At 43.2% G+C, this 12,571-nt stretch overlaps 1 protein-coding gene across 2 annotated transcripts in view; it reads right to left on the reverse strand.

The window, feature by feature from the left end:
* The window catches only part of FILIP1 (filamin A interacting protein 1), a 197,820-nt gene that overhangs the window by 117,080 nt on the left and 68,169 nt on the right, over positions 1-12,571 (reverse strand). The gene's annotated exons all lie outside the window — the stretch shown is intronic.

Genomic DNA, 12,571 nt, shown 5'->3' on the forward strand with positions numbered 1-12,571 from the left:
TATAACTATATTGCATAGCAAAAAGGAGAGCACAAAATTACAGAAAGCCTACTTTTTCCAGTGTGGCCTGGCAAAAAGCCTGCTGCAAGTGGGGCTTCCAGAACATGAGCATGGAACTGTCCTGATTCTTTCTTTTATACATAAATGACAATACCACAGCACCCAAAACTAGAGGCAAAAGAAAACATCTGTTCTAGCGTTATGTGAATTTTAAGATGCAAAAGACCCATCAAATCAACTAGTATATTTCCTATCAGTGCCAGATTATTCCCTCTGCTTATCTTATTTACTTGGTTAAGTCTAGTTATAAATATCCCAACTCATGAAATGTTCAAACGTTTCTCAGGAGATTATCATTCATTCTAACAGCATATACTGTTAATAAATGTTCCTAGGTTTGCCCTTAAATTTTCTTTACAATTTTCTTTCATTTTCGTAATCCTATTTATGCAGCAAGCCATGTTAAATGATTTTTCACTTCTCATTATCTACACTCATAAAATCCTCAAAATAACTAAGGTTTTTGTTTATGTGAAACCTTTTCATTCTACTAGGACAAATCTATCCAGACCAACTGAAAATTCTTCTAAATGATTTCACAAAATGTTAGAATTCAAGAAAGGGGATTCTCCTGGAGTCACTGCAGTGATGTTGTAACCAAAAGTTTAAGCAAAATATTATAACTGTGGCAAAATAGAAAAATATTATTCTACTCTAGCCTAAAACCATGGTGAAATATTTTACGAAGTTCTGCTTAATATTTTTCAAGGAAGATAACAGCAGACCTGGAAAAGGTTTCCAGAAAAAAATACAAAAACAAAAAATAACAAGAGAATAGATCAGGGAACTGCCATGACATAAGAAAAAAAAATTTAATTGTATATTGAGTCTGAACGAATGTACAATTGGAGGGTTTTAAAACTTTGAATATAAAATAGGGTGGCCTCTCTTTTTGTTTTATCTGACAAAGAAAACATCTCTGGAAAATTACCAGACTCCTGGTTAGCCAGAACTAGAATTCCTTCCTGTATTTCATCACTTCTGAAAAGGCCCAGCCCCACAATTGACAAGAATCAGTCGTTTCCTTTCACTCACAAAAGAGCCTTATCTATAGCTACAGAGAAAAATATCTTAGGCTTTCTCTCAGCAGTCTATATGTGATGAATTATTCTTAAATATTATTATACTTCTATTCACAATAATAGTAGCTGACCTTTACCGAGGAGTTTATGCTCTGAGCATTGGGTTAAGTATCTGACATAGATAGTATCATCTCATGAAATCCTGATAACAATGCATAAAGCAGGTGCTATAATTACTTCTTTTAAAAAGATAAGGAAAGTGAGGCTTAGAGAGATTTAGACATTTGCCCAAAAGAGCACGGCCAGTACCTGGGAAAGGCTGAACCAGAACACAGGCTTGTTTGGATTCTCCAGGTGCAAGGAGGAAGCTGAATGGCAGTTTTTACCTCTATATCAGGACCACAGCAACACAAATGAACTCGCAGCCATCCTTTCCTGGGGCTGAAATAAGTTTACTCACAGGGTATGGCATTCAGTAAATAGTCTCAAGCAACAAGAGTTAACGTAGAATCCCACTATTGCAGCAGATTTTTTTCTCTAATTTCTACTTGTGTAATACCTTGTTCTTCTAAGACCACCTTCTCTTCCCCTGCTCCCCTGACACTGGCTTTTTACTTCTCAGTGCTTGAGGTTCTCAAAGGAGCTGAAGAGTAACTTTGCCCTTGCGGTGTTTTGACTTCTGAGGCATTGAATTAGAAAAGTCACTAAGACTCAAGAAATACAATAATTGCTATACGACTGGATATGGATGAACTGATTCTTTTAATTAGGCAAATTAAGAAATAATATCAGGTCAAAAGCTTTGCACAGTAGCTGATTATTCTAGTAAGCCAACTGTGCAAAATTTCCTGTTAGAAAAAAATGTTTGTCTTTCTGCAGAAAATATTCTCAAATAATTGAACTGCATTTTTCAAGAAATGCGAGGCAAATCACAACGGCTGGATGTTAACAATATGGGTCAGCCTCCCTGCGGAGAAAGACATGCAGTGGTTTGGGTGATATCACAGTTTCATGCTGACAAGGGAGAAGATGGAATACTGCACAGATCACCCCATCCGTGTGCTGACGATGACTTCATGAGTTCTAATTGCCTACACTTATGTCAACTGTATTCAGGTGTCCTTTGAATGCCTTTTATTTTAAATTTCTCAACCACTTCTTTTTTTTTTAACATCTTTATTGGAGTATAATTGCTTTATAATGTTGTGTTAGTTTCTGCTGTATAACAAAATGAATCAGCTATAGGTATACATACATCCCCATATCCCCTCCCTCTTGCATCTCCCTCCCACCCTCCCTATCTCACCCCTCTAGGTGGTCACAAAGCACAGAGCTGATCTCCCTGTGCTATGCGGCTGCTTCCCACTAGCTATCTATTTTACATTTGGTAGTGTATATATGTCCATGCTACTCTCATACTTTGTCCCAGCTTACCCTTCCCCCTCCCTGTGTCCTCAAGTCTATTCTCTATGTCTGCGTCTTTATTCCTGTCCTGCCCCTAGGTTCATCAGAACCTTTTTTTTTTTTTTAAGATTCCATATATATGTGTTAGCATACGGTATTTATTTTTCTCTTTCTGACTACTTCACTCTGCATGACAGACTCTAGGTCTATCCAGCTCACTACAAATAGTTCAATTTTGTTTCTTTTTATGGCTGAGTAATATTCCACTGTATATATGTGCCACATCTTCTTTATCCATTCATCCGTCGATGGACACTTAGGTTGCTTCCATGGTCTGGCTATTGTAAATAGTGCTGCAATGAACAGCAACCTAAAATCAGTTGTAATGTAGGAAGTCATGGGTTGTGTCTGTTTTGAACTCCTCCTGACTTTGGTCTTTTCTGAGCATCCCTTGTCTTGGGATAGATCAGAGTATAGGGAGCCTAAACTGAAAACAAACACAGTTACTTTATAAACCAAGCCAGGAGAAAAGTAAAAATTTTTCCTATTGAAACACATTCTATGAATGCTACTGAAGCCATATGATTGTTAAAGGTGTTTGATGTTTAAAGACTCTCTTCACTTTGATGCTGTGTGAAGAGGCTGTGAATTCTATGGCCATTAGCCAAACTTCATAAACCTAGTTGCTATTTGAATGCGAAGGCTGGAAAGAACAGTCAAGAGGAGAATTTTGTGATTAGCTAATTAAGGTGCATTAGGAATTGACTCTATCTAAAATGCCATGCTATCCCAGTGCAGAAGTTTCAGGCTCATTTTGTGGAAAGGAAGTATGTAAGAAAATGAGTCACCACCTTTTGGAATAATTTTTTCAAGCACGTAATGGCCCCTAACCCCCTCTCTTCTCCACCCTCCAGCCACCCTACCTCAGCGTACCACCCAACTCCACGGTGGACCTAAAGGTGTCCCAAGACCTCATGTAGCAACATCCTCAGCATTTGTTTTTCTAACATGCTGAATCCTCCCGGAGATGTTTGCCATTAACCCCAAGGAATCAAGAGATCCACGTCCCCACCGTTAACCCCACACTTACTTATTCTGTAATCCTGGACAAGTTCCTGAAGCTCTCCAACCTGTACTTTTTTCATCTTTAAACTGAGGATAATAAGGTCTGTTCCACCCACCATGTGTATGTGAAATCATAACGCCTGTTCTACTCCCTGTATGTGTGTGAAAGTATCTACTAGCAGTGGTAAGGCAGGAAGCATTAATCTGCGGCAGATTAACCGCCAGGGTCATCAAACGTCTCTCAGCACCTCCACGTAGGTACCACCAGTGACAAAGACACTTTACTTTCAGCTGTGATCATCTAGCACAGAGGTTAGCAAACTTCTTCTGTAAAGGGGTAAACATTAAATATTTTGGGCTTTGCAGGCCGTGTGGTCTCTGTTCCATTTACTCAACTCTGCTATTGCAGCATGAAAGCAGCCACAGACAATTCATAAATGGGTGGGTGTGGCCAGATTTGGCCCCTAGTCCTTAGTTTGCCAGCCCTGAATTAGACTGCGTGACAAATATGATTGATGGATGCATTTAACCTGGGAGAAAGGGAACTGGTTTCTGCCACTCCCCACCCCCTCCCCCAGTGTACAGTAATCAGGAAAATGCCTGAAAATAAGAGAGAAGAAAAAAATTAGGGGAAAAAATAATGCAGTAACTGTGCCATCTGCCTACCCATCCTCTTCTTCTCTTGCAGGTAAGTTGAGGAAGGACAACTTTACCTGGCTCTTTCCTTTCCTTCACAAAGTCTGAGGGATCTAAAGTGGAAGAGCTTGACAGACTAAAATTTGAGAGTAGGATAACCCCTGGCACTAGTCATGCCCGGGATATGCAGACAGACAATAGAGACTTAGCAGCACGTGTCTGTACAACGTGGGTGATGGAGACACACCCACTCAGTATGTGGAGGAGATAGAGAAGTGCCACGGGCCAGGCAAGGGTGGAAGGGAGCCGAGAAGGACGGTCGGCGTGCTCATGGCAGAGTCACAGGGCAGAGGGCTTCACAGCAGACCACCCAAATGGGATGAGACGGAAGGCGCAGCTACTCTCAGGGTATCTGCAGCATCTGAGGGTCATGGAGAGACACTGAACAGCCCAGAAACAGCCTCAGCCACTACTTTCACCAGGAGCCAGGCTGGGAGAATACAGGTAACCCGCTTCGTAGGAGTGTGACCTGTGCAGTTGCACCAGCCCTGCACTCAGCTTAATGTTCTGCTATTGCTGTCTTAAAATTCTTAATTTTTTTAAACTAGAGTCCCCCAAGTTCCCATTATGCACTGGGCCCCTGAATTATGTGGCCAGTCCCGACAGCCTCAGGACACTCCCTCTGAACCAGGTGTGGATGCTAGCAGACTACACCACGCCCTCACAACCCCCCAGAGGAAGCATAGTGTCTGCGTGGTACCAAATACAGGGGAGGAGAGCTCAGCAGGAGGGAAAGGAAAGACCAAAATGGAATTCTGATTTGTTCTAGGATTGAACTATGCATATTGAATTTAACCAAAAAAAAAAAAAAAAAAAAAACCCCACCAGATAAAATTGAATTTACCAGGAAATAACCAGGTTAAGGTCTCTGCTTCAGGTGGGGATTGGAGGCACGGAGAACGGGAGAGGTAACCAAAGCTGAGTTCAGTCATAAAGAAAGTATTAGAATTACGTCCTTGTGTTTTATGGGGCGTCTTAACCGTGAAATATAACACTGGTTACAGCTTTGTAAACCTTAAAGTACTACAGGACTTTCAGGCAATATTATGTAAAGGAGTCTTCCTTTAAATCACATCGCTATTGCTCTCGCCCTGACTTTGAAAAAGAAAAGCAAGGAATGAGACTCACGCACGGGGTCGGAGGAAGCCAGAGCTGGGGGCCTTCCAACAGTGAAATGACTGCACGACACCTGGGAGAAGAGGCTGATGCAGAGAGGGGGTGACACAGGGAGCTCTGCCCCGAGGCCGCCACTGCGTGGACTTTCTCTGCACCCCCCCACCTCCCTCTCTAGGCACCTCTCTTGTTTTCCCATCTGGGTTCCTCACTCTGCCTTTCATTGAAATTATAAAAATGAGATCCCGGTGATGTCATTCTGCTCCACAGTGGGCCTTCCCAGCCCAGACTTGCATGAGGTGTTCCCCAAACCCGAACCTGACCCATCTACTAAACTCTAAGCCTTCTGGGTTCTAAGGATGGGGTTAAGAAATCACCTGGCTAGGGACTTCCCTGGCGGTCCAGTGGTTAAGACTTCGCCTTCCAATGCAGGGGGTGCAGGTTCAATCCCTGGTCGGGGACCTAAGATCCCACATGCCTCGGGGCCAAAAAATGGAAACATAAAAAGGAGAAGCAATATTGTAACAAATTAAATAAAGACTTTAAAAATGGCCCACAGCAAAAAAAAATCTTTAAAAAAAAAAAAAAAAGAAATCACCTGGCTAGATTTAAATCACATCATAGCATCACTACCCTTACTCTGTATTCCTCAGTCTTAACCCCAGTGAACCTTTAATTGAAATGAAAAGGGAGGTAGTCATTTTAAAGAGGCTCGATTGAAGGTAGGGTAAGGACAGTTTTTCTTTAAATCATACCACTGGGCGATTCTCCTATGTAAAAGAAGTCATGGCAGGGGGAGGGTAAGAAGCACTCCAGGAACATATTTTTTTCTTCTCTTCTCTCTCGACACATGCAATTCCCAGATCCCCTTTTCTCTACTACCAAGTGCCAGCGTCCTCTCTGGTGTCACATACTTTCTTTGGAGAGCCAAGCTGGACCCAGAGTTCACACAGCAGACAGGTCTTGGCTCCTAAAACCTGGTGCTGAGGGTGCGGGATCAGGAAGCCCAGGGTTACACCAACGGCCAGGGCTCCGGGAACACACTGCAGAAAGAGCAGCTCCCTCTGCAAGCCTAGGGCAGTGGATCTCACACTTCAGAATCACCTGGAGAGTAGGTTAACACGCAGATTGCTGGTCCCCATGTCCAGGGTTTCTAATTCTGTGGGTCTAGGATGGGGCCTGAGAGTTTGCATTTCTAACAAGTTCCTAGGTGACGCTACTGCTGGTGGTCCCAGGACCACACACGGAGAACCAACGCTCTAGGGTTGAGATAGGTCCGGACAGTTGCAAGGAGGCCTCAGGACATCTACCTCTTTCAACTAGAAACTCTCTGCTTTTCCCATAACTAAACTAGAAATGGTTGACTTGGCCGGAAAAAATGTTAATTGTAACTATTTACATGACTGATTACATGCCTGATTATCATTCATCCTCCAGCAGAGGCCCTGTTTGAATGTTTAAACTTGTAGGCTACAAAGAGGCCAAAACCTCTTTGCAGATATGGGTGTGTGTGTTTAACAAGACAGTTTTTATCAGAAGACTCACAAATAATCTAGATTTTCAGATTTTATTGAAAAAAATCAGAAGGTCTGGCACGACGGAGCCCATCTTCCCACGTAGCTACGTTTAGCTGGGGTTGAGTGGTGGCCGACCCACTTAGATGGAGAATTTGCTCACTAGTTCACACCTGTCCTTACTACTCTCCATTACCTCTTGAACACTGAGACCCAAAAGTCAGTTGCCATATATTTATCTGTACTCTGTTTTTCTTCTAGTAGAGAAGGTCTTCTCTTTACCTGAGAAAAGCAAAAGCTACATCCAGAAAGTTTCAGGTTTCAAGAAAAGAAAATATCTAGTAATGACTACTCCTGTGGGTTTATATGCAACTACTCTGCCAGCTTCATCTGTCTCCAGCCACCTGTCTTCTGAATCCATTTGCGTTTGGGTCCAGTCTGGACAAGCCTGGATGGCAGGCAGAAATGCGCGGGGAGGAACTAGAGGCAGGAAGCAGACTGCTGGGCAGGGTGGTCAAAGAAACCATCTGGAAAGGAATTGTCCAAAAGGAAGAAGCCGCAGTCTGTCACAAGCTTGACTGAGGACAGCGTCACTTTGCCAAGGGAGAGAGAATGTTGTGCGTGGCGGGAATACGCTCACATGATGCCTCCACAGACACACGGCCAAAGCCGAGGCTGATGGGGGGCTGCAATAAGGGCACACACGGAAAGAGAGATGTGCACTAGGAGAGGCTCTGTAAGGAGCTGGGGCCTTGCTTGGAGAACTGGCCATGCAGAAGGCAGAGGAGGGTCTGGGGAACTTCTGCAGGGTCACTGTTGGGGCCGGCAGAGGTGGCAGAGGCGTCAATAGCTCGTCGAGCCAGCTCAGGGACAGGGCAGTGGAGGGCCTGGCGGACCGCCCCTGGGGACCACCTCTTAAATTAACCTGAGTGGAGAGGACGTTCTGCAATTGTTTAGGTAGAACCTAAGACAAGGAAAAACCATGCTGATCTCGTACTATTAACTCCCTGGCTTTCTCAGCTTCAGAACTCTGGGTTATAGCTCATCCCACAGAGTTTTTTGTGCACCACTATACAAAATAACAAGCACACAAGAACCATGTTGGGTGCCAGGATACACACACACACACACACACACACACACACACAAACATATTCCTTCCCTCAAGAATGTCATAGTCCAAGATAGTGGTCTATAAGTTTTTTTTAACAGTTCAATCCATTATTTAAAAACGTAATCGCTTATCCCAACATTTGTATATTTACCTATAAATTATAATCTCCTAATGTATTAGGCTTATTATAAATTATAACCCCAAATAGAAAAAAACTAACTAAATAAATAATAACAAACATTATCAATAAATATAGGAAGCTCATACCCCAATGACTTCTCCTGTGATAATTTCTGTACAAAACAGACATTTAAACAGATTTAAAAAATAAAAGGAAGCTTGGGAAATGCTTTAATAGCAGTCTTGGATCTGAGGATTAACTGGACCTGATCCTGAATAACTCCTGAGTTCTTAAAGGAATTGGAAACATGCAAAGACAAATGGCTGTAGATTAGGACAGAGTGAAAAGCTCTGAGGACCAACCATTTCTCAGATTGTGGTACTTCAGCTGGGCCCAGGGAATGAGTAAACTCTTTCCAGGGAGAGGAAAGAGTATAAACAAAAGTACATAGCTGTTCAGTGGCTTGACGTGGACTTAGGAGAACTTCAAAATGGAGAACAAATGCAGCAAAATGCTAATTATGTGTGCAACAAAACATAATGGATTAACTCAGGCAAGTTGCATCTGATAATGAGACTACAGTCTGTGTTGGCATGTTCAGCCTTCAGTTTGTCCCTCATATGGCACTGTTATTTTTTCCCATCAGAAAAAAAAAAAAAGTGAACCTTGGTGGTCACCATGGTAACTAAATAGTGGGAGCGAGGGCAGAGGAAGGTCAAGGAATGTTCTATCAAGAAAGTACAAAACACAGGTTATTTTTAATTTTGGCTCTGTTCCTATAATTTTAATGTCTGAAAATTAAGATGTACATAAATAGTAATGTCTGTTTCTCAAGCAGCCATGAGAAAAAATACTTTCCCAGTAATTCAATACAACCTTCTTATTTTGTTGACGTTTCATTTTCATCAGCTGCCATTCAAGCCAACAAAAATGCCCAAAGTGAGTATTTTCCAAATTTGTAACCAGGGAGGGTGAAGGGGGTCCTGTACCCTCCTCCTCCCCCTTGTTTTCTGTTCTCCTCTGTTCTTTGTACACTAGCATGACTCACCGTCCACAGAACAGATTGATAATTGCTTGTCTAGGAGTGGTGATGTGTTTACTCGCAGTCACCCATATTCTCTCATCTAATGACACTTGTGGCCAAGGACAAAGATTTGCCAGGCAGCTGACAAACCAGAGTGGGGAGGTGACGTAGCTTGTGAACCAAGGGTTTTCCCCCCGCACAGGCCCAGCCAGCTGTCCCCGGCAGAGAAAAGCCTACATGACTGCACTCCGGGGCCAACTGAGTGGACCTGAATGTTACTCTGTCCTCCCCACACCCCTGCTCGAAGGAAATGTGCCCAAGGGCAAATAGCAGGAGCAGCAAAAGAAATATAAAACAGAAAAAAAAAGTCAAAACCTCAGAACATAAGAAAAATACCTCTTAAAAAACTCTCACAATACTTTATGCCAAAGAGAGTGACATAGGTGAATTGTGTGAAAATAGTTTCCTAAGGATTACACATAGCTGGATTTTGCTTAAACAAGAGTCCTCACCAAGAACACAGACTCAGAGGTTTTCTATTTCTCTATAGATTTCATTTAGATTATAAACCAATCATAACCTATACTGGGCAGGCCGTTTAGATTTTACCAAAACAGTCCCACCGTTTTCATGAAATAGTTTTGTCACTTGTGTATTTATAAATATGCCACACCCTACATATGAATGCATCACTGAAAAGGAAATTTTAGAATTAACCTTTCTTTGTTACTTTAAAATGTATCACTCAAAACTAAATTTAAAGATAGGATTCATGTTACCGTCATCAGCGAAATTATTTTCAGGATCCACTTTCTTATTTTCATTCAATACATACTCATAACGTGACTTCATGGTGTTTTCAGTCCTAGGTGAAGAAAAGAACTGTGGGGGGGGTCTGTGCCATCATGGACCTCACAGTCTAGTAAAGTTGTTCCAGTTGACTAGGTAAGTCACAGAGAGAGCTGGAGAAACTAGGAAGACCTTTTGCCTATGCTCGCTGATTGGCTGAATCAGTTATTTCCAGGTCAGGTTTTTAAAATTTATTATGATAAGAATGAGTCAATGTTTCTATCTCAAAGCCAATTCCACAGAAATGTTCCTGAGCACCTTCCCTATGCAAGGCATACTGGTTTCATCCACAGTGGCTCAAAGAGAGGGATCTTTAATGTGATCTTTTAAAAAATGAAAAAGACACTTTGTATTCTAGCAGCTGATTTTTTTCAAAGCACAAAATTATATCATAGGTGCACTGGCAATTTAGAGGCCCTGGTAACTTTTCTTCAGAGGAGAATATTGGTTTATTGGAGATTGCTTTGCTTTTTTCATCTTGGACTATGAATGAGTGGATAGGTGACTGTTAGGGGCTTAACCAATAGTTAAATCTTGTCTCACTGAATTCAGATTCCACCTTTCTGAGCTGCTGCCATTTCACAAACTGAGAACTTGAAATCAGGTCCCGTGGAATACAGTAACCTGGAGGTAAAACTGTGGCCTCTCAAACTCTGCTCCCACGCATGACTGGGGATGTCCAGACTCTCCTCAAAGACCCTCACTCAGCTATTTCTAGAAGTCCCCAAGCGGAGGGGGTAAGGAACCGAGCTCGTCAGCGCTGTCCTGATGGCTACCAGGAGACCTTCTGACACTTCCTTCTCTCTTGCTCTTGCTGCCAGCGGCCTCTGCTGTCATCACTGAAGTTGCTCTGCAGTTATCAAGGGCAACAAAGAAGAGATTGCAGGAAGAGGGGAGGTCTCCAGGATTGAACCCCAGTGCTCAGATAGCAACCAAACTTCCCACACACTGAAGGCATTGGTGGGGCCAGAATCCCTGATGGTCTCGAAGTCCTTATGGTCACTGAAGCCCCCAGAGTCACAGAAGTCACTGCACAAAGGGCCTCCAACTGTAACTGTGGATGCACCAAAGTTGGGAGCAAGGGTGGCTCCTGAGGGGACAGGAGACCTGGTGAGAGAAACCTGGTTGGAAGCGGGAACAAGGGATTATAGGTTATCTTAAAGCAGCATTTGCTTAGAAAGCACACTTTTGTGGCTCATAATATCGATACTTATTTGGTGGCGCTTTAAAGGGTTGCTCATGGAGGTTACAGGTCAGATAAAGCCCTGTCCCCAACATATCTTTTGATGATGGCACAGGTGGAGAAATCATCTCTTCCTAACTCCTTTTTTTTTTTTTTTAAATTAATTAATTAATTAATTTATTTATTTTTGGCTGTGTTGGGTCTTCGTTTCTGTGTGAGGGCTTTCTTTGGTTGTGGCGAGCGGGGGCCACTCTTCATCGCGGTCGCGGGCCTCTCACTGTCGTGGCCTCTCTTGTTGTGGAGCACAGGCTCCAGACGCGCAGGCTCAGTAGTTGTGGCTCACGGCGGGCCCAGTTGCTCCGCGGCATGTGGGATCTTCCCAGACCAGGGCTCGAACCCGTGTCCCCTGCATTGGCAGGCAGATTCTCAACCACTGTGCCACCAGGGAAGCCCTTCCTAACTCCTTTTGAATTGCCATCTTGTGTCCACAGTATGTCGGAGGTTTGGTGAAGTTTTACTGGACACTGGCAGAAATCCTTCAGGTATAGATAGGTTAAGGACAGAGGGCAGTGATGTGCTGGTAAGCCAGCTCTTTAGAGAAAGAAAAAAAATCCTTGATTAGTAGGTAGCATTTGCAGATTTCTATGGTGTAAATTCCCCCATTGTGGCCAAGTTCATGATGATCACCAGCATGATGTCACTGAACACGGCCAGTGCCACTTGGCACCAGCACAGGACTGAGGAAGGGCCAAGTGACGGCCACAGCCTCACTCCCCGGCTCTCGCTTTCCCATGAAGACAGAATCAGATTGGAGAAACTTCCCTGCATTCCTAAGCAAGATATTACAAAGGCAGAAGTAAGAAGTGAGTAAGAAGACAGCCGGTTATCAGACAAACCTAGCATCACTTGCTACTGCCTTCATTGGACCCTCTGTCTGCCTGACAAGGATAAACACATTCTGACAAGCCAAGCCTCAGTCCAAGGGCTGCAGTGTTGCAAAGCAGACCAAGAAGCGGGTAGAAGGAGGGAAAAGTCAGACGAAGAATCTGTCTTCTTAAAGTATGTGACAGTAAGCCAGGGAGAAAACACGTGAGTTTGTATGGACAAACTTAAAACAAACGGCCTTTGTAAAGAAAACAGGCTGGGTTTTGAACGGAAGTCAATGTTTTGTTCTTGTTTTCTGTTATTGGGAATACAGCTTAGTTCACAAGGATACTGGCTTTCTCATCTTCCTTGCACTCCTCGTTTCAGCAGTCCTCTTGGCCAGAGATGCCTCATGGGAGAGCCTGGGTCTGTAATGTTTCGGTAACAGTTCCTGATGTGTTGACACAGTGAGGGATCTCTACAGAGATACTCACCATGAGGTAACACTGCCTCAAGCACAGTCCAAAAGATGATGTCAAAGA

This window comes from Balaenoptera borealis (assembly GCF_965194805.1).
Source record: "Balaenoptera borealis genome assembly, chromosome: 9".
In the NCBI taxonomy this organism is placed as follows: Eukaryota; Metazoa; Chordata; class Mammalia; order Artiodactyla; family Balaenopteridae; genus Balaenoptera; species Balaenoptera borealis.